General features: G+C 40.4%; 1 long non-coding RNA gene across 1 annotated transcript in view; it reads right to left on the reverse strand.

Moving 5' to 3' along the window:
- Nucleotides 1-8,251: 8,251 nt before the first annotated feature.
- Nucleotides 8,252-21,430, reverse strand: part of LOC109365902 (uncharacterized) — a 197,710-nt gene continuing 184,531 nt past the window's right edge. Inside the window, exons 8-10 of the long non-coding RNA XR_004158802.2 lie at nt 14,255-14,464; nt 12,826-12,935; nt 8,252-11,234 (exon numbers count right to left, since the gene is read on the reverse strand). This is a non-coding gene — a long non-coding RNA (uncharacterized LOC109365902). The remainder of the gene's footprint in view (nt 11,235-12,825; nt 12,936-14,254; nt 14,465-21,430) is intronic.

Genomic DNA, 21,430 nt, shown 5'->3' on the forward strand with positions numbered 1-21,430 from the left:
GAGGGAGCAGCAGCAAGATTTTAATTCCATATAGTACATCCCCACCTCTGAATTTATTTACCAAGAATAACATTTATTTAATGTAATTTAGTTCTAAATATTTAAAAGCTCACTTTGTTTAATATGTTTTCAAGTACAAGATGTTAAGTAATTATGTATGATGTGGTGGTCTTTTATTAGGTAGTTAATGACCATCTGGGAATTCAAGCCCCAAGGCAATGCCAAGGGCTTCTGAGTATTAGCTAGCCATTAACATAGTGGTAATGGACTAGCACACTCTACATGATTATGACTATTAACTAAGCATAGAAAAATAACATTCAAATTAAAATAGGAAATTCAGGTTTAAGGCTTCTCTAGCATCCTTAATTTAATCAGATCACAGTGACCCATATGGCTGAGTCTTGCGTTGAACTGGATCAAACAGTAGAGATTCAAGCTAGAATCTCCCACAGCCATGATGGAGCTTCATATCTGGGTGCCCCCCGCTGCTATGACCTCGCTCATATGAGGGTTCCATCATCAGTTACACAGTACCGTGGCAGGATGCTGCCCATCCCCAGCACCAAAAAGGGAGTCAAGCCCTGGTTTCCTACACACCTCTGAGGCTCAGGGATTGCTTGTGGCATCTTGAAGACAAATGTCACCCCAAAGTGTTGGCACGAGAGGCTCAAGGTTACAACCCTACTTCCATGCTGTGGCTCACTTGGCAGCTATTGAATTTTTCTGGTGTTTTCTTTTCTCTTTTAATTAGGTGATGAAAAACAAAGATATCCACTGTAAACAAATCTAAGATAAAAAGGCTTAGTGCATTTTAATATGCTCAGGCAGTACTGCAGTTCATAAACAATACTTCAGAGAGGAGGTAAGAACAGATACTGAATCTGTACTACAGCTGCCTTAATATTGGACTTTTGCTCTCACAGGCAGGTATCAACATTGCTTTCACAGAATTTAGAGATAGGAAAGATCTATTAGATTATGCTATTCTCTTGACATGATAATGTGCTCTGTATAGACTCGTATTGAGTTTGTTTTGCCATCGTTTGTCATAAAGTCTCCACAGACTTGAATTGCCATCATTTTGCCGTCAGAATGACATCTTAATATGGTCTCTGCTCCAGAGAGTTGCCATGACATTATCATGAGATCATTAGACTATGCTAAGTCTCATGCAAGAGAGAAAACATGATGTTATAGAAAATTTCTGTTGGGATTTGGTAATTTCATTTCTATTTCTTTCATTGTTCTACATGGGTCTTTGGTCTGGAAAAAGAGAGGAGTCTGAGCATCAGGTTGAGTGGAAACCTACTAGACATTCAGGCACAGTATGTGGTAATCTGTGCAAAATGTCTCTATTTTTATTACAGACATTTAAAGTAAAAAAAAAAAACAAAAACACTTTTTGCTCTGGCACAGAAATCTGTTTACAGTTGGGTGTAAACAGTCTTAAGTAAAACATTAAAAAGAAAAAAGAGTTAGCGACAAGTGAATGTTCTTCACATAAAGAAGAAATAGCTGTACACAGAAGTTTAGCTGAAGACTTTCAAACGGTTTTTGTTGGAAAAAAAATTATTTAGAAATTCATTACATTTATATATGTATAGCATTGTACATTCCTAATGGGCCCAGAAAAACCTGGGCTTTAAATAATCCATTTATTTTTTAGATAACAGTTTTTTCTCTGCTGAGTTCACGCGCCTGAATTGCTACTGCTTAACAGGACATAGCAATGCTATGCAAAGCCAAGAAGCAGAGAAAAAAATATGCCCAAGGTGTATGCAGCTCATGCAAAATATTTGTGCTGCTGCGTCTCGGGAACACTCGTGATCCAGGAAAATGAAAAGGTTAAAAAAGTTACAACCAAAGAAACAACAGGACAGTGCCAAGTGAAAGGTCACAAGAAAAATGAAAAACACATCAAATGGCTCACCCACTGACATGCGCTAATGGCAAAACGACCCCGTCAAATTGCACACCATGAGTGCCGTATCAGAAACTCTCCAAAGAATGCATGAAAATGCTGGCTTCCTAAATTAATCAAGTTTTATAGCTTGCTTGGAAATTTTGGTTGGGACTTCTAAATACTAATGTACAACTTCGGCTAATATAATTTCCCCTTGAAAACACACCTTCTTTTCCAGTAATAGGAAGTGTGCTTATTGCTGCCACCACCCCAATTTTATGGCACTCTATGTGCTCACGTGTGCTGCCCAATATTAGGAAAAATCTTGGCTTCAATGCTACGTCCATTTTTCCTTAATCATTTCACTCCATTGTGCAGAGGGGAAAAAGAAAATAAAGGTTTAATGTGAAATGTGAAGGCAAAGGGACTGTACTTCCTAACAGCGTGTGCTGTGCTCATCAAGAGCAATTATTATTGCTCGTTACATTTCCATGCAGAAATCATTACATTTTATGTCACAATATGCATTTTTTTTTATAAGTAAGCTTTAAGCGAATTAGAACACTTAATATGTTTTTTGAACTTTTGCCAGTCGAGCGCTCCCAAGCCGGTTCCTTCTATTTACATTGCAGCATTTATCCATTTCCAAATATGAGAAGATTTATCTGACAGATTCTGTGTAAATTCAGTACACAGATAATTTGTAAAAAGCTTTCTTTTTCAAAATGTTCTGTGGTTTTTCTAATCTCATCTCTTTTCTAATTTCCTAATCATATAACCTTGAAGTCTAGAGACACAGCCTGTGATAATCTGTGTAAACTGTCTTTATTGTTATCACAGACATTTATAAAAAAATACACGCGTGCGCACACATCCAACGCTGCCTTTTAAGTAATACTTTAGTCACAGTTCAATCAGATCCACATTACTGCTACTCATCAGATAGAAAGTGTTCGCCAGCAGAAGGGGGATATTGACTTTAAAAATTCGCTGGCGAGGCGTACAGAGCCTGCAGGAATGTCAAAACTCCAACCTGCATTTTGATGTTTTTGCCTCAGGTTAGTCTTGACTGACATGCTTGGAGCACTCTTGTTTGTGCTCCGGCATCCATTAACTGTCCTTGACTCAATGTTATCCAGGCCTTTACGGTCAGCCCAATGCCTAATGGTTACAGCAGATTAGATGCCACGAGGTGTAAGAAAAGCATACGCCTCACTTTAAGGGATCACATTGCTCGGGCCCGGCTTCATCAGGGGTACTGCTTGATCCCAAATTAATGAGAGCCTGTTAATTATTATTCTGACAACTGTACTTCGCGTGGGAGCATGCCAGGCAAGTGGTGTTTTAAAGAAGTGGAGTTTTGCAAAGGAAAACAAAACGTCAAGGTTGAGATGTCTTTGAATGGACTTGGTGAGCACATAAAGCGTTGCGCTCAAGTGTGGATGAGGTTTGGTGGCGGGGAAAGAGAGTCTGAACTGCACTTTTGTTCAGCCTTAAATAACTGCCTTGCAAAAACAGCTCAAAGAAGGCTTATCAGTCCGGTGTATAGGCAGATGTATACATCCGTAATCCTGTGCAATGTGAACTGCTGCATCTGCTTCTCTTTGACTTTGTCCTTCCCCGGTTCCCACAAAGTTTTGGGTTCAAGAAAAGTCTCCCTTTCAAAATAGAGCAAAACGGATGCAAAAGTGGTATTAACATTAACAATCATTTTAATCATTCTGATGTCACTCACATTAATATAGAGAGAGAGAACTCTACAGTAAGTGCTGACAGGTACAAATGTGCCCATAGAAATGTTTTTCTTTAACATCAAGCTCAGATAAGCTTCTGAGGTGCCTAAATTCATTTACTGGAAAGGGCTGAGATTAGACAGATGTCTCCATTTAAAAAGGGAGAAAAAAAAAATCTCGTGTAGATTTGACACTGTTTCACCTGTGTTTTTCTGCCAGTCTATATAATGCTATCAGAACATAACCAGAGTTTTGATTTATACACATCGTTTGACGTTGACTGGCAGCTCTACAAAGAACACGTGCAAAGAGATGGTAATTTAGAAATATGGAAAGCTTATTAGGCCAAATGAAAAAAAAAAAAATCATCCCATTTTACTTCTTTTAAAATTCAGTTGGGGACCAAACCACCAAATCCAAACATTACAGCACTGAGGCACTGGTAGTGTGAAGCTGGACAGGGCTCAGAATGTGCAGATGGCCTCTGTCATTGCAAAAGGCCAAGCAAGGAATATGAAAAGCCCTCAATTCTGGAGTGGGAGGGGCTTGACATTTTAATCTGACTTAATAGGGTAGGGCAATCTAAGTTATTAAATTGATCTTTTCCACTTTTCTGAGCTATTTCACCAGAGAGTTCTGTGGCTTGAGTTTCTCATCACAGAAGGTGATGTAGAAATACTTCAGCTCCCCAACTCACCCATGACCATGGCTGGTAAACTTCACCATCACCAGTTTGAAACTTCGTCTTGGCACAGCAAACTTCTTAAAGTTGAAACACTATGAAAAGAGATTCTGGATAGAAGCTGATTTTCTTTGGGCAGCATCAAAGTTGACTGAAGTCAGCTAGTGTTATTGGTAGCAGCTTAGGGCTTTTGCAGTGGTGAAATAATTGGAATTAGGAAATGACACATACATTAGAAAAACAAGATGAATTTTAAAAAGAATAACATGTCCCTATATATCTTGTTAGGATTTTGGACAGAAAATGTCATGAGGTCACATAGCTGGCCCCTTTTTCTTTAGACCATATAGTTCATTATCTAGCGGTAATACTTTTCTCCCAATAAAAATGTGAAGATAGAACTGGAAGCCTGCAAGCACAAGGGTGGTGAGAAGCATCTGCATATTTTTCCTCACTTTTTTGTGTCTTGCATTGCATAAATCACTTGGAACTCCTTTCTGCTTATTTGCCTTTCGAGTAAATTTTACTGCTGCTTCTTAGAAGCTCTGGTGCAAGAGTCTAAGCCATCAGGATCCCCTTGTGCTGCTCAGATTCCTTCACAGTCTCAGCATTACAAGTGGACTTGTGCTTGTGTGAATGCGACATTATGTGAATGACAAGACAAATTCCTGATCTCTTCTGAAGACCAGCCTCAACATACATTCAAGCACTGCCCATCTCAGAGACTTTGAGAGAAGCTCCATTTCCTGGAGGCACACCATCTTCTTGAGGAGACAAGAGAAGGCAAACCATTAGGCTTGTGGAAACTTCATTTAGGTGCAGGTTTTTCTAAATGTATGAAATAACCTATGTAGAGATGAGCAAAAGGTGTAACATGAGGTCAGGCAGCCTTGTTTCATGCAGCTTGCCACCAGACAGCCCACACAGTGGGCAGTCACATGCAACTTTTGGCCCTAAATCATACACAAATCCAAGCATTTGTTTTCTTTTCTAGGAGACTTCGAGCCTCATATCTCCGCTGTAGGTTGACACATAATAGCTGAACACTGGGACTGTCAAACCTTGATCTGTGTGTATAAATTTCCAAATAATGTGTGCTTTACCTCATTACAGCAGGGAGAGCCAAGCCCAGCACTCTGTTGTTTCATGGCAATCCCTACGGAAACCATGTGAGTGCTAAAAGTGCCGGTGTCCTCGGGGTTACCTCCGTGGAGTATGTGTTGTAAATGGAATTTTTTAGCTCTGAGGCTGGCCCCCTAGGAGGGCTTTCACTGCTGTGATTTAGTGAGGAGGAGGGCACCATGCACTGATCCCATCTGGCAGAGGAGCAGGAATGCAGCCTGGCCTCTCTGTTTTGGAGTAGCCAGTTCTTGACATCTGATATACACTGTGGTCGGGTGACAGGAATTGGAATCTCCAGAGCTTTGCACGCGTCCGTCAGCCATCCTATTTGTTTTGCTATGGAGTTTCCTGCAGTTTTCAGCTCTGTTGGAGCTGCTGTGATCGCCAGATAAGTGTGTTTGGCTATGGGTGCGGCTGAGCCAGAGGAGGGTGCCATTTCAGAGGTTGTGCTTTGGGATATTTTTAGCTGCAGGAATAAGCACGTGCATGAGGGAGTTTTCCTGATGAACCACGTGATTCCAGAACACTGTGGAGCAAACTGTGCTGTGAGATTAGCTGCACATTGCAAATGTGAATAAAAACAAATGATAACTTAAGTTGGCTGACAATAAGGCTGACTGGGAGCCCAAAGCAGCTCCCACTGGCAAGCAACTCTCCCATCAGTCTCTAGTGCAGTTACTGATGTACAGTGCACAGAAAGGGATGTTTGATTTTGGCTATATTGTTTGTCTGCTTGCTTACATAGAAAATGTTTTACTGTTTTACACAGTATCACAGAATGATAGAATTGTTTGGTTTGAAAGAGATTCTTAAAGGCCATCCAACCCAATTCTATTGCAATGGACAGGGACACCTACAGCAGCTCAGATGCTAAGAGCCCCATCCAGCCGGATCTTGAATGTCTCCAGGGATGAGGCATTCACAAGCTCTCTGGGCAATCTGTACCAGTGCCTCACCATCCTGGTTGTAAAAAAAACCTTCTTCCCTACATCCAATCTAAATCTCCCCACATTTAGTTTGAAACCATTTCTCCTTGTCCTGTCATCACAGGCCCTGCTAAAGAGTCTGTCCCTATCTTTCTTACAGCCCCTCTTTAGACACTGAAAGACTGCTATATAGGGTGCTGCAGCTCAAATGCACAAAAGTCCAGTACTTGGGTAGAAGCTCAAGATCACTTAATCCACTGCAACAGCAAGATTTTCAGCGTGTAGATACACCTCATGAGCAGGAGTTTTGGGCATTTTCCTGGAGCAGCTGGGATCTAACTCCTCAGATGTGTTATTACTGTCTTGTTAGCATCTAAATTCTTCATTTGATCTGGCCCAGACACTTCTGCAGAAAACCAAGTGAAGGAGTGATCAGTGGAGGTGCTTCATTAAGGTGATGATGTATGCAGAAGGAAGAGTATCCAGAGTAACTGTCCAAAAGTAGTTGAAGTAAACACATCAGCATTTTTGTTATTACAGTAAATAGCTGTTCATAACTTAACCCTGAAAACACTTATTGTTAAAAAACCTTAAAGATATGCTACTTATCCCCTGCATTTAATGATAACTGCATAATCTGACATCACCTACGCAACCAATTAAAGCTAGGTACAACTCTGTTTTTCAAAGTGTGGCTTAAGTTAATCCTTATACACACAGATGAAAGATGAACTTTTGTAAGCAAATTTTGACAAAGGGGAAGGACAATTGCTGCATGAAGTAAAGACACAGAAAAGATCACAGATAGTAAAAGTAATACAGTTTAGCATATTAACACATGAAATTTTAAAGGTATATTTATACAGGAAAAGTGACTGTCCAAAGATAAATGTTAAAAAAAAAAAATCTCCACATCAGGCATTTTCCAGTGTAGTTACTTTTTAAAGCCACTTGTACACTGCAGTTTTACAGCATCACCCGGGAATAAGTTATAAAGTTTAATATGGCAATGCATGTAAAACTTACTTCTTTTGATTCTGCTGCCTGTTCATTTCATTAGTTTATCTTAGTTCTCATATTCTGAGAGATAATAAATCATCACAGTCTACCCTGACTCATATTCTCTGTACTTTTTAGGATTTTCCAAACATACCCATTTTCTGAGACAAAGAGTTTTCATTATTTTCTCTCTTCACTGGTTGTCCTCTCACTCTTTTCTGTTCCTATGCTCTTGCTGTTTAGTTTATGCTGCAGGAGAAGTGAGTAGAGCTTCATTCAGCTCAAGATATGGAGAGTAATATACACTGGCCTATTTTCCCCCACATTTATCTCATCACTTTTCTCAGTGATTCTTTTCTCTTTTCTCTTTTCTCAACGTTTCTCTTTTCTCTCTACCACTGAGTGCTAAACTGATGTTTTTCAGAGAACACCTCTACAGTATCCATAACAACTTAAAGATGTCTTTCATAAATAAGAAAAAATTAAATATACTCTCCTTATCTTCTTCACTTTAAAAATATTAATGCTGAAATTCACCTGACTCTTTGTTACTCCATCATTCAGTTTGTGAATTTCTTTAGTATTTTTCAGTCAGCTTTTGCTGCAACTCTTGAGTACAATTTTACACCAAATTTCACACCTTTTCAAATGGTTAAAGAAAGTACAGAACAGCACAGTCATTTTAAATCTATACCAGTAATCTCAAATGCTTCATTAAAATGATCATGACTACTCATTCCTAACCTTTATTTCACATCACCTACTAAACTACAATAGGAGTTTAGGTTTCCACAAGAGTTTATGTTGAGGAATGTTACGACAGAATTCCAAAATGCACTCACAACACCGTAACACAATGGAAAGTGTAGCAATGTCAGCATAGTAACAAAGTCCTAAGCTGCAACAAGTGAAGATATGCTCAAATACAGCAGTTGTTGACACGGGGAGTGGGAGTCCAGACCTTCTCACCAGGTGCTCAATCACTGCTTCAGGCTGTGACAGCATTTCTGCTACACTGCTACATAATAATGTTCAAATTATCCAATTCCTTGTGTTTACTGTCTTCTATTCTTGAATTTTGAATGAGTTCTTTAATTTTGAATGAGTTTCCATATGATCTTCTAGGTTTTTGGTTTTTGGTTTGTTTTTTTTTTTACTTATTCCAACAGATCTAGAGATCTTCTAGGCCTGTTTTAATGCTGTACTTGTTTATTTTTCCTGGAATTCGTAGTAGGCAATTTGTGGAGGACATAAAGGTATACATTAGATGTGGGGACTACATCTTTTGTTCTTCAAGTGCTTTGACCTCACAATACTGAGTTTCATTGGCCTGCCAGATACTTATCTGAGAATGTGTTGTCAGTTATTTTAAGAAAATAATTATCTCAGTTTTCTCACTTCCAAAATCTGTTAAGGAAATAATGAAGCCAAAACTCAGCTCAGTATATATGTACATACACTGTTTTATTATAAATATATTGAACATGCATATGAATGAATGTACTCAACATATAACAAGTGAATTACACATAAATTATTTATAAATATATCCATATATATATATATGTATATGTAGCTCTTCTCCAGCATCATCGTAAAGCACGCAGGGAGACTGGTACAACTGTACCCACTCTTTCCCATTTATGTTCTTTCAGAATACCTCATTTTTCATGGGTAAACCAAAATGTACCTCCCACAGATACATTGCTATGGTATCTGTATGCCACACACACTTTTAATAGGGTCAGGCTCAGATTTCCACTTGACCTAATGCTCGAAACATATTCTTGGTCTCCTCTTCAAAGAAATATGCCAGGGAAAAATCTTTATTTCTTCTTGCAATATTTTTCATTTGTAGTTGGGTAACACATTCATTCATACCACATTAATCTGGAATGGAGCCTACTTTCTAATATGTTCCCAGTCTGGAACAAGTAAATATAAAACATCTCCCCCACACGCTTCTGCTGGTTAGCATGCAGTAATTAACACTTGTTAAAAAGACTAGAATTTCAAATGTGGACATGCTCTGTGAAAAAGTCTCATTGTCATTACACAGTAAGTGCTTCTGTCAGAGGATAATAGGTATTTTTAGCAATCTCCATCTCAATTTCATGAGTTATGTTGTGTCCTAATCCATAAAAAGTCAACCAACTTTGTAGTCTTGAAATCCTATATTTTCACTGGTCAAGACGTCAGCACTTTCACTTTTATGAACATTCTCATTTTGTAGTTTCCATCCCTGTTTTAAGAAGACATTCTGGCACAAATCTCCCCCAGATTCCTGTGGTTGAACAGGTCTGGAAGAGGCCAATGGGAGAATAAGTGTTGGATCCCATTGCCTGGAGTTACACATAACTAAGGAGAGGGAGGACACATCAATGAAGAGAGTGAAGGGGATCCTTTGGGTTTTTCAATTGGTTTCACTCTTTTTGCACAAATGGAAGTAACTATTAAGATGCACAGAAATGCAGGTTCCAATATGTACAAATTAAAAGTCATTGCTTGCAATGTGTTGTCCATCATTTATCCATGACTTTAGAAGGCACTTGGAAAAATTTCTGTGCATACCATTATAAAACAAAGGGATCAGAGGGATCAGAGTAAGTTTCCTGTAAGGAATGATGAGGTGACAAGTGTGAAAGTGCAGTAGGTTTACACTTTAGAAAATTGTGTTTATTTGACTGCCTGTGACTTAATGTGAGCAGCCGCAACGGGCAAACTTGACCAGGCACAGGAACATTTTTGGTTCTGCCTTGGCAGCCAAAGACCAGCACAACCACGTTGGGAAGAACTGCAGGAAAGCATGGAGCAGCACTATAAGAGGGGAGCTGAGCATATTTTTGACTAGCAAGGCAGCTCAGCCTGAATGCGAGTTGCTGTGCTGGGATGGTGGGGAAACAAGACCAGTAATTATCGCTGGCAATCTTACAGCAAGAAGCTTACGGCACTCATGTGATACCGAGTGCTTGTTGTGTGCCGAGCAGTTTTCTGAAAGCCTTGGCTTTGTTTTCTCTTAGTCCTGAGAACAAAAAAGAAACATTGCAAAGAAAGTGCAGAATTAATCCAAAAAGAACAATGGAATTGTGCTTGATTTGATTTGTTTAATTCTGAAATCAAGGTCACTTAGAAGTACTATGGCTTTTATTTGTTTTATTGTTTTTTTTTAAGGATTTTTTTTTTTTTTTTTTTTTTTTTGCAACATCTTTCTTTTCATTTCATGGCCCTGTCATCCCAGAACTGTATACGTTACTGATCCTGCCTGTATTCAAAGCTGTTATTAAGTGGAGTCTTTTAGATTTTAGAGAAATGATAATGGTTCCAAAGATGACAGAAAGTGGCAGCTGGTGACAAAAAACCCCCTTGATAAGACGACAACAGTAAATCAAACTACTGCCACTTTTTCGTTTCATGTTTGTTAATACCACCTCGCCTTTTGAAGTTTAAAGCAAGGTTCAAAAGAGCCAGGTGCTGAATCATAATATTAAAGCAAGTAAGGAGCTCCATGAAAGAGAGGAGATCTGAGAGGGGAAAGCAACAAACACGGCTTTCAACTGCCTTTTGTCGGCCTTTCTGCAGATGTCACCAGTTGTTATCCCCAGCAGAGGCTTCAAGCTTGTAGCAGTGCCTCTGGCTGATTCCAACTCAACGTTTCAAGTGTCAATCAAATAGGAAGGACGCAGCTTAGGTCCTGGTCATTGTCCTGTGAAAAGAGCCAAGCATTTAACATTGATTTAGTTCCCTCAATATACAAAGATAGAGCCAGCTTTGTGCAGCAAAAGGGCCTTTGGCAAGGTTGCTTGTAGAGCAATTCCATTGCATCCGATGCTCCTTGGTTTAGCTGTCACACTGCAGTGTCTGGAGTCCTATGAAAAGTTATTCAGGAATGAGTGAGCAAATTAAAAAGAAATAACATGCTTTCCTAAATAGCAATGCAAGCTATACAAAGTGCTTTTAACGTTGTTTAGCCCTGAAAAGCATTTTTAATACAATATTTGGTGCTTTTAAATGCCATTTAGCAAGGAGAATAAGATGTTTCAGGAAAAGAGGGGACCCTTATGAAACCCATCTCCGTTGGCCTGAATAGCCAATTGTACCCACACAATGTTTTTGGCAAAGTGCTTGCTTTTGAGCCATCGCCATTCTCATCCTGCATTGTTCTTCCATGTGGGTGTCAAAAATACCCCCAAGCCCAACAGTGGCAGAAAAGATAGCCATATTTCCATGGATGCCCCACACTCTTGCTTTCCGTCCTTCCCTGTATCGAAGTCCTGCCCACCTCTCTCTCACAGTTTCCTTTAAAAGACACTGGTAATTGTTTCGTTCTCATCCATTGTGTTCCCCACCAGTTCTCATCAGCATTGTGGATGAGCCTTGGGAGTCACTTGGCTTTGTCACAATCACATCATTGTCCTTAAAAACCAAAGTGAAACTGTGTGACACACAAATAAATTGTGCCTATCATTTCAAACATGCAGGATAGATTTAATCTTTGCACCATTAAATAATGCCAGATTTGTGTAAACAGATATTCTACCGTCACATTGCTTACAAGCAGGGCTCTTTCTCTGGGGGTTTCCAGCATCTTTCCATTCAGTCTCAGCATATTGGTGCCCTGGCTAAGCCATATTACCCAGCTATCATGGTGGCAATAGTTCTTGTACTTGTTCATGCACCTAGCTTTGATCAAAATGGCAGTTGTGGGGGTTTTTTTGTTTGTTTTGTGGTTGGGTTTTTTTTTGTTGTTTGTTTGTTTTTGTGGTTTTTGTTGTTGTTGTTTCCAATGTTTTCAGCCTCCTCTGTGCATAAATACAGATTAAAAATCATAGAATCCTACAACGGATTGGGTTGGAAAGGCCCTCAAAGATCATTCAGTTCCACCCCCTGCTTGCAGGCAGGGTTGCTGACTGCTAGATAAAGCACTAGATTGGAATACGTCACAAGAAATAGACCATCTCCATGATGACAATCACGTTCCAGAAGCTCACTTTTCTCTTTAAAGGCTAGCTGTCTAATCGTGCCTTCCTAAGCAGAACTGAGCCAAGTGACGGTACTGCTCAGCTCAAGGAAGCAGTGTGGGCCCTCAGCAGGGTGTGCTGGTGCCTGCACACAGCCACACTCCAGCAAGTACTTCATGCCCTTGTACTACTCACCTTCTCTGCAATTTGGAACTGTAGAGGGTCTCACAAGAGTGAGTGTATTTTTACATACACATATCATAATGGACACACTTATTTCTGTGTTCCTAGAAAGGAGAAGGCATTTCTAACAGCCCCAGTAGCTGGCACTTCAGTGGGCAGTTTAAGAAAACAAGACTCACTGAGTTGAGGGAGTGATGCATTTCTGTAGACTTTCATTTGGATTTTTAAACACATTTGCCCACCATGTGCATCCCCAAAAGAGCAAGACACTCCCAATGGCCCAGCCATGGCCACCCCCACAACAGCACCCACTGACCAGCAAAGCTTATCCTCCTCCAGCATCAGGGACAGCAGAGGCAGGCAGGGACTTCCTGTGTTGCCATGTTGGGTGTCACAACATATTTCGCAGGCAGCTCTAGGCATGTTCTGCATTAGGGATCAACAAGGTGTTAGAGAACAGAAATCAGAAATAAGCAAGAAAGCTAAAGTTTTACATACATTTTTTTTAAAGGTAAACAGTTGATTTTTTCTGTGCTGCTAGTTAACAGTGACTATAGCAGTAATAATAACTCTGAAATTTTTGTCCTTTCTTATCTTTAAGTGATCACACAGTTTCTACATATCCCATATAGTCTCAAGTTCCAACAGAATGTGAATGGGACTGGAATTCATCCAGCTCTCAGGAGACAGTGATTTTCCACCTGCCCATGGGGTTGGGCTGTTTGGAAACATCCACGCAGTATCCATGTAACCATATTGGGCAGAGGACCATCTCTGAGTGACAAACATCTGAGAACCTTTTATGGCCATTCAGGCCTGTTCTCACCAGAGGAGATTCACTGAGGAAAGGAACCAGAGATGCTTCTGCTCCTGCCCACTTCTGGCTGGATCCTCAGAATCCACCCTTACACAAGGCCCAGGGTCTTAAATCCTATAGGCAGCAGTTTGAGGTCTTCACCAGTTCCCCTCTATGGCCACACCAGTCTCATTCATGTCCTGGGGAATTTGAAGACCAAATGGTTTCTGGCACAGTACAGCATTTCATTTGGGGAGCTTAATAAATTGTTTGGGAAAATGTTCCTGGAGAAGGATATTATATTAAAATAGAAAAAGAAACATAAACGTGCATGTGTCTGTGGGTGAGAGGGAAGCAAGGGTGAAAATAAACCAAAGATGCTTTATCCCAAAGCAAGCATTAAAAACCTAGGAAACTGAGGACTTCAGTGAGCTTGCAAAAAAAAAAAAAAAAAAAATTTAAATGCCTGTTGATACAACAAACGCATAATTAAAGTATGGAGATAGCTTTACCATTTCTTCACAATAAGATAATGAGGAAAAAAATAGGGAGGAGGGAGGGGAAGAATGAATTAAATGTTGTTGGAACCTAAGTTTGTGTCATGGTCACCAAGACATCTCACTCGCAACTGTGTGGTAGTGGAGGTCAGAAAGCAGGGCACAGCCTCTCTGTCAATTTTGTTGCTTTGTTTGTTGTCCAGCCCTATGCCCAAGCTTTTATTTCATTCCCCACCCACAATAACTCACTTATGCCACTCTGCCTTCTCAACCTGTTCGCTCCCAGCCCTCCCACACTTGATATGGATGTTTTTAAAGACTGCATATGTGAGCCATTCATTCTCCTTGGAGGTCAAAGCAAAGCAAGTGAAAGAAGTAATTTTCTATGAGCAAGTAGACATAAGTACATTGCAAACCAGTTTCAAAACTTTTTGTACAGCACTGCCACATACCACATCCTTGGAGGTCATGATATAATGCATTTACATTCTTCAGCATTGTGAGGGTAATGTTTCCGGTTGCCATTGTGTCCGATGAAAATAATGGCTTCTGGTCACTGCAGGTTAGTAGATGCAAAAAGCGGACTACATCATAGCAACTTTGTTAATGCAGAAACCATTGTACATCCAGACGTTTCTGTCTTATCCATGAAGAGTAATTGCCTAAGTGTTTCAGTGGAAAAAAAATAGCACAGATTTGCAAGTGTCAGAGATGTAATATTCATGAAACAATTCATAATTTCATTTTATAGAAAGATGTCACTCTTTGCAATAATCACAAAATATCACCCTGCAAAAGCGCCTACTATCGCCCTTGTTAAAGGCTATGGCACAATGAATCAAGTTTAATTTGTTTTTGTTTTAGATAGTGGAACTCTGTATTTGCACTTTTTCTTCATTAGCAAAATCTCAGTGTATGTAGTGCACTATTAATGCAGTGAGCATTTTCATTCACCTTTCCCACGCAAATACCCTCTTCGGTCTAATGATTCTCATACAACTTAATTGATGGCAGACTACAAAATCTAAATTACAGGCATTGTCCTCTTCTTCATTTGTCAGGCAAAAGTTTTGTGATGGTGCCTCCTGTCAACATTTTCCAGAGCTGGTGTGACTAGAGGAAATATCAGTACATTGTTTTGCAACTATTTTCAGTGCCTCTAATGATAACTGTGGCTCAGCTTTGGATATTATTTTCAGAGCTACCAGAGATTCATAATCTCAGCTTGAGTCATCTTTATAATTAGAAACACAAATGGTCCAAAATTAAGAGCCAGACCTAGAGACCCTTTCCTGCAGGACTCTTCTGAAAGCTATGCTCATCTACTCAATACAATGGCAGCAGAGCTACTTCTCAAAGCAAGAAGCCTCCGAACTCAGGCACCTCCTCTAATTCAAGATCAGGACTGCCTGGCCTCAGCATTTGTTGTGCAATTACTGTGCTTAAAAACTACGACAATCTTTCTGGGATCATCTCTTTTTAATTGCTACACAGGAAAGGAAATGCTGAAGTACAGGTGTAGCTTCACTAGATAGGTAGGTGCCAAACAGTAGTGCCTAACACCCACCTAACTGAGCATGTCATCACAAAGGCACAGGAAAGGTGTTGGAGAGGGCTCTGGAAATCTCTAGTCCACATGCGCGCTGACAGTGGGACTGTGGCTAACACTGTATCAGGTCTAAGGCTCTCTTGCAAGAGGTAGAGCCCTGTCATCTCCATCAAGCAGGTTTATTTTGCATCGAATAATTAAATGCACACTGAGTCAGCGAGGGATGGGAAATCCCAGGATAACACATGCTGGTCTAAAGAGGAAGCACGTTCCATCTCTTTGCTAGTGCAAAGAAAATTAATACTATTATTGTAGGCCCAATGCTCTAAGGATACAAATGAGGCAAGGTTTTGCAGAGAGTTAAGCCAACTGATCTACCAGCAAGCAATCAGGTTCACAATCCCCTGCTCAGATTCAATATGAGAAATGACAAAGGAATCGTGTCTTTTTCAAGTGTGTTTTCTTTTTTCTAGTTGAAGCTATTCACTGAATGAGAACTGCATTTGCAGATAGTTCTGGCTGCTCTGAAATGGCATTTTTGTTTGATTCTTTACACTGATCACCTTTATCGGACATATTTAATATGGCTGTCATCAGCAAGCCACTGGCTCCATGGTAGGCACCAGACATTCAGGTTTCTCATCTGCTTGTCTCACAGTCGCACTAGCTTTTTCAGTCTTCAAAATGGTACCCATCTTCATCGTTCTTATGCCTACAGGCATATTGTCACCTGTACATTACTTCTCCATTCCTCTCCAATTCATTTTTATTTCATTGCTCATGCAAGTTACCATGATGTTAGATAACAAGCTCACAGCTGGTATTACTCTTAGTAATTGTAATAAAATTGTTTAGGCAAACTTCTCAGAGAGCTAATATGATTCTTCTCAGCCTTTCTCCTTGACAGAATCAAGCCTCAGTCATCATTCTCCCTACTAGGTTGCTGATTTGCAGTCTGTCACATTACATTCTCTCTGCCTGGGACCATCAGCATCTTCTGCCAGCTGTCAGAGTGTAGTTTCAGTACTTTGGGGATAGTTATTGTGTACCTTCTGGACTCTGCACCTTTAAAGCTAATTTTTCTAGAACAAGAAGTGTAAGAAACCTTGCTCTTGTAGTTTTCTAGACAATAATTGAATAGAAGTTGCACTTCTAAGGTATTTTAGTAACCTAGTGAAAGGCTTTAAAAGATGCCCATTAAAATTCAATGAGCATAAGACTTCATCTGAGATAACATAGCCTTGTCATGAAAAAGTATAAGCATCTACTTAGTATTACATATATGAAGTCAGACACGTACATATGTGATGGAAGATAAGATGCTAACACTGCCTTTTAAAAAACTGATCAAGAAAAATAAAGCTGGCAATTAATGTGTCATTAAAATGTGTCAAAATATTTTCTCTTTAAAGTAGCACATACAATTAAGCTAGCATGAAATGTATCGTAAATATAATCATTGTATGAGTTAATGACTTTAGTTTTTTATTTCTTTGGTATAATCTAGTTCCCATTAGTCAAAGTTTTCTGTGAGCATGAAAGATGCTGCAAGATGGCACAGGCTAAAGTACGCCAGGATGCATGTGCTTGTTTGGTCTTCACATACGCAGGAACTGCCAGCTAGCTCCATCACTGGCATTAGGTTCATCTGAGGATCTGGCCCCTACTGTGTTTATTATTAGATAGAATAGATGAGAATATATTCATTTTCTGCTGAACTTTTTGATGACCTTGCTCTTTTTTCCTTTCTTTCCATTTCTCATACCCCATCCAAAATTTGTTCTGCAGAAATTCAATGTCTCTGCTTTTTTTCTTTCCTCGCTTGAATCTCAATTGCAAAGCCAATGAGATTTCATCATGGCATATATGCTCTTCCACTTGCTATCTGTAATCACAGTCATTGTGAAACTCAAAGCTAAGTCAAGAATTGTTGCCTTTTTATGGCTCCCTCTTTTATATATGTTGTGTTGGAGAGCGGTCGTTATCGCTTTTTTTGTCATTATTTCTGGGCTTCACTCCATTAGCTAGTGAACAGGCCTTCTCTCATTGCTTTCCTTCAGTAAATACTGTAACATTCAGCTTCCTTTCAGGCTTGTGCTTTTAAAGAAAATCTTTGTACAATTAAAGATATGAAATTGCTAAATACAAGGCTGCATTCATTGTTCTCCCTTTTTAAAGGTTTAATCACACTTAATGGCTCTCTTGAAAAGTTGAATTTTCCATGTTGATGGTTTTACCCCTCTGAAAGAGTTTGCTAATATACTTTTCAAGTGTTTTCTCCTTAAATGAGCTATTCAAGAAGTTTTGTTCAGAATAAGATGGAGGAAGGATATATCCAGAAACAATTATGAAAAAGGTCCAGAGCTCTCTGTTTATCCATTGGTGGGGATTCATGAGCTCAGCAGCAGTCAGAAATAGAAAAGAGAAAACATAGGACTGTCTAGTTCTTAAGGACACATCCACAAATGTCTGATGCTCTTCCCATTAGACCAGCCTCAAACTCTCTCAACATGCAGACTCTGGTGCATGATGAGCACCAATGGTGGCAAGAGCCAGGCTGAGTAACCAAGACAGATAGATGGTGCTGCCCCGGTGACTTTGGTCCCATATCTCATCCCAGCACCAGCCACCACCGTGCTCATTGTGAGCAGCTCTAAGAGGAGCAGGGAGCTGCAGTGTGGCCCCTCCAAGGTGGAGTGATGTCTTTATGGAGAGGAGAAGCACACACCTTTCCTAAATCTCTGGTAATCATCTCTATCTTTGACTGACCTGCCAAAAGTCCACAACTATCCCTGCAAGACACATGCAGGACACTCAGGCATTGTTTGACTTTGAAGTTTCACCACGTTGCTTATCATGCATAGGAACAGAGCCACATGCCTTGTGAAAGCTCTGAAAACTTCCAAACACAGCATCCCATTTACTCAGCAGCACAAATTCCTTTGGCTTGCCCAGTGTCTTGATAGTCAAAGCCCTTCAGGGTATTGGACTTTGCTTCCTGAGATATCACATCTCCTTCCACCAACATGACCGCCCATGACATTTGACGGGTACAGTCTGGACTGTGAATCAACAGGGAAAATTTGTGAGCTTATGCAATGAAATTCTGAAAGCTCCTGGATTTAAACTCCATAATTCACATTCACTTCTGTTCCCCCTGATAGCCACTGATCCCAAAATATTCAGAAATAAATATGCATTTCTTATGCTACATATCTGATTTTCCCATAAACCTTATTTAAAAAAAAAAAACCTTCAGATTTCCAGTCCCATTCACTTACACTCAGAACCATAAACAAAACAGCACAAACCTTAGGAGACATCTTGTAAACACCAAGAGAAAAAGGGAGACAGAGAACAAAACAATCTCTGCTATTTTATTTATATGTCTAAATACTTGGCAGTCTCTCAGCTACTTTAGTAATGGAGACTATATAAGTAGGTAGGTGCAATGACAGTGAGATGAAGATTATAAATTAAATGTAGTAGGAGTAATATTTCATCTGTCTGTCTCAGGCCTGATACCACACTATAAATCCTGAGATACTTTAGATTAGATAGATGTGATATGCCAATCTCCACTTAAAGATTTTGGGTCTGCTCCCAATAAAGTTAATGGAAGTAGGATCAGCTCTTTATTGCTCCCATGCTATCAGTGTCTTCACTTCCCATCAAGCAATTCATGTTATGTACTACATTGATGCAAAAGTCTCACTCTGCTTGTTTCAAAGCCAGTGGGTTTTGTTTTGCCACTGGAGTGGTAGTGCTTTTAGACGGAAATTCCCAGACTACGTTCATTTGATAGGATGAGGGGGAATGGCTTTAAACTAAAACAAGGGAGATTTCAGTTAGATGTTAATTGGAAATTCTTTAGTTAGAGGGCAGTAAGGCTGTGGCACAGCTGCACATAGAAGCTTTAGTGCTCCATCCCTGCAGACACTGAAGGCCAGGTTGGATGGGACCCTGGGCAGCCTTAGCTGCCCTGCATTGGACAGGGCTGAACCCAACATGGAATGCAACATGGAGCTGGTGACGCACCAAGAGCCCCCATGCCAATTAGGGACTGCATGCTTGGGATTGAAGTCATCACACACAGCCATTTTAAATTAAGTTGTCCTGCTTGCACTCCACCTAGATATGCTCGGGTAGCTGCTTACAGAAGTCCCAGAGCACCCTGAAGCACACACTCTGCTCCTATTGGCATTACTCAGAGCTGTGATTTTGGGCAGTGCCACAGGCAGCTGCTGGAGGAGCGGTAAGAAGTGCTCCAGGTGAGTGGCAACATCCATGCCCCTGACCTTTTCCCCCGCAGATGGCTGGTAGGCACAGTGCTATCAGGTTTCTTATGGCTGCAATAACACTTGCTTCCTGAGTCACCCGGGATGGGCACCGCCAGACAGGTCTTTGTCCTGTGCTCTGGCTTAGGTTTTCTTGTGAGTGCTGTGCTGGGAAATACTCAGCCCTTTATTGTCCCAAATTCACCAGGAACACCACCGGAGGACATCTTTAAAGGCCATGTGCTGTTTGTTCAGTTTGTTTTCTTAAACACAGAGTGTCTCCAAAGTTACTGATTAATTTCACAGAGTGCAAGGAGAACTATTGATTTCTTCTGACCCTTTAAGATATAAAAATGCAAATAAATCGCCAAAAGAGAATATTTATTCACTTCTTGCACCTGCTAACATGCAACTTTAAGGATAAGGAGCTCTTACTGTTTGTGCTTTGGTTCAGTGAATTTTCACAGGTTTGGTGTTTCCCTGCAACAATCTGCTCGCACAGCCTTCCTCCCATTGCGCACACCCGGCTCCGCGCAGCTCCGTGGTGGACCTGCAACTTTGCTGGCGATGTTTGTTTTCAAAAGACAAATATTGTGCCAGCGTTCGCTTCAATTAGGAGACTTATTTGACAATCTGACTACTCCATCTGATGCCTCAAGGGCAAATTTCAGCACTTTATGAAAGATGCTGGCCAAAGACTGATCTATATGAATAAAATATTGAGGGGAGAAGTTGTAATGAACATTTGAAAACACAACTATCAAGCATTCATTGCAAATATTTACATGCAATAAAGGATCTGTTTTATCCCCATGAAGGCTATCACATTTGGACAGAAAGCTGCCATACTCCATTCCGAATCACTCTGTGATGCCTCCATGTCAAGAGTGGGGCACAGTTGGTGACACAGGACTTCAGCACATGGCTCCATAGGGCCAATCCTACAACCAGTGGCTCAGTCAGGGGCCTTCGTGGCACCACATCACCATGGGCTGCTTTGGGGCTCAGTCATCCTTTTCTACATTAATCACCAGATCAGCTTATTTAGTGATGGTGATGGCTGCCCCATAACGCTCCCCAGTGCTGCTGGAACCAGGGCTATTCGGTCCCAGAGTTCATCCACATGCAGGAGCATGGCATCACCCACCACCTAGATGCATGCAGATAAAACAGAGACAAAGGTGACTTTGTAGCACTACTCTGGGTGAAATTCATTTTTTTTTTTTTTTTCTGCTGTCTGGCGGTGTCTGATGTGCCTCTCCTGAAAAGGTTTCTATTTTGATGAAGACACAAAGGCTTGAATGCTTTTCTGAACCAATTTGGTGGCAACTGTGTGCTGGGAATTACTCTCACGAGGCTTCAAACCTGTGCAAATGTTTTGAAAGAGACATAACCTCGCTTTAATTATCATCTCAACACTTTATAGCAAAGATGTGATCTCCTATAGCTCCTTTAGGGTCATGCAGATACTCTGAGCCCAATCGTTGGATGGTGGGAACTCATGCACTGGCTCTGAGGCCACCTCTATTTGCATCTGACTCCACTCACCCATTCTCATTTCACAGCCAAACACACAAGCATTTTTTTCTATAGACTTTAATTCAAAGGTCTGTCAAACTACAGCAGCTGGGAATGCTCTGTTGGAATGACTTTCCAGTGGAATATCTGCCTTTTATAAAATTGGGATTTCTTTTATGGGAAAATTTCAATTTTGCCAGAAATTTCTGATTTTTCTATTAGGAAAATCAAACGGATGGCTCCACGGCTGCTTGGCTGAAAGGCCCCTGTCGATTTTGTTGTCG

The sequence above is a fragment of the Meleagris gallopavo genome, chromosome 2 (assembly GCF_905368555.1).
Source record: "Meleagris gallopavo chromosome 2, MGAL_WU_HG_1.1, whole genome shotgun sequence".
NCBI classification, from domain to species: Eukaryota; Metazoa; Chordata; class Aves; order Galliformes; family Phasianidae; genus Meleagris; species Meleagris gallopavo.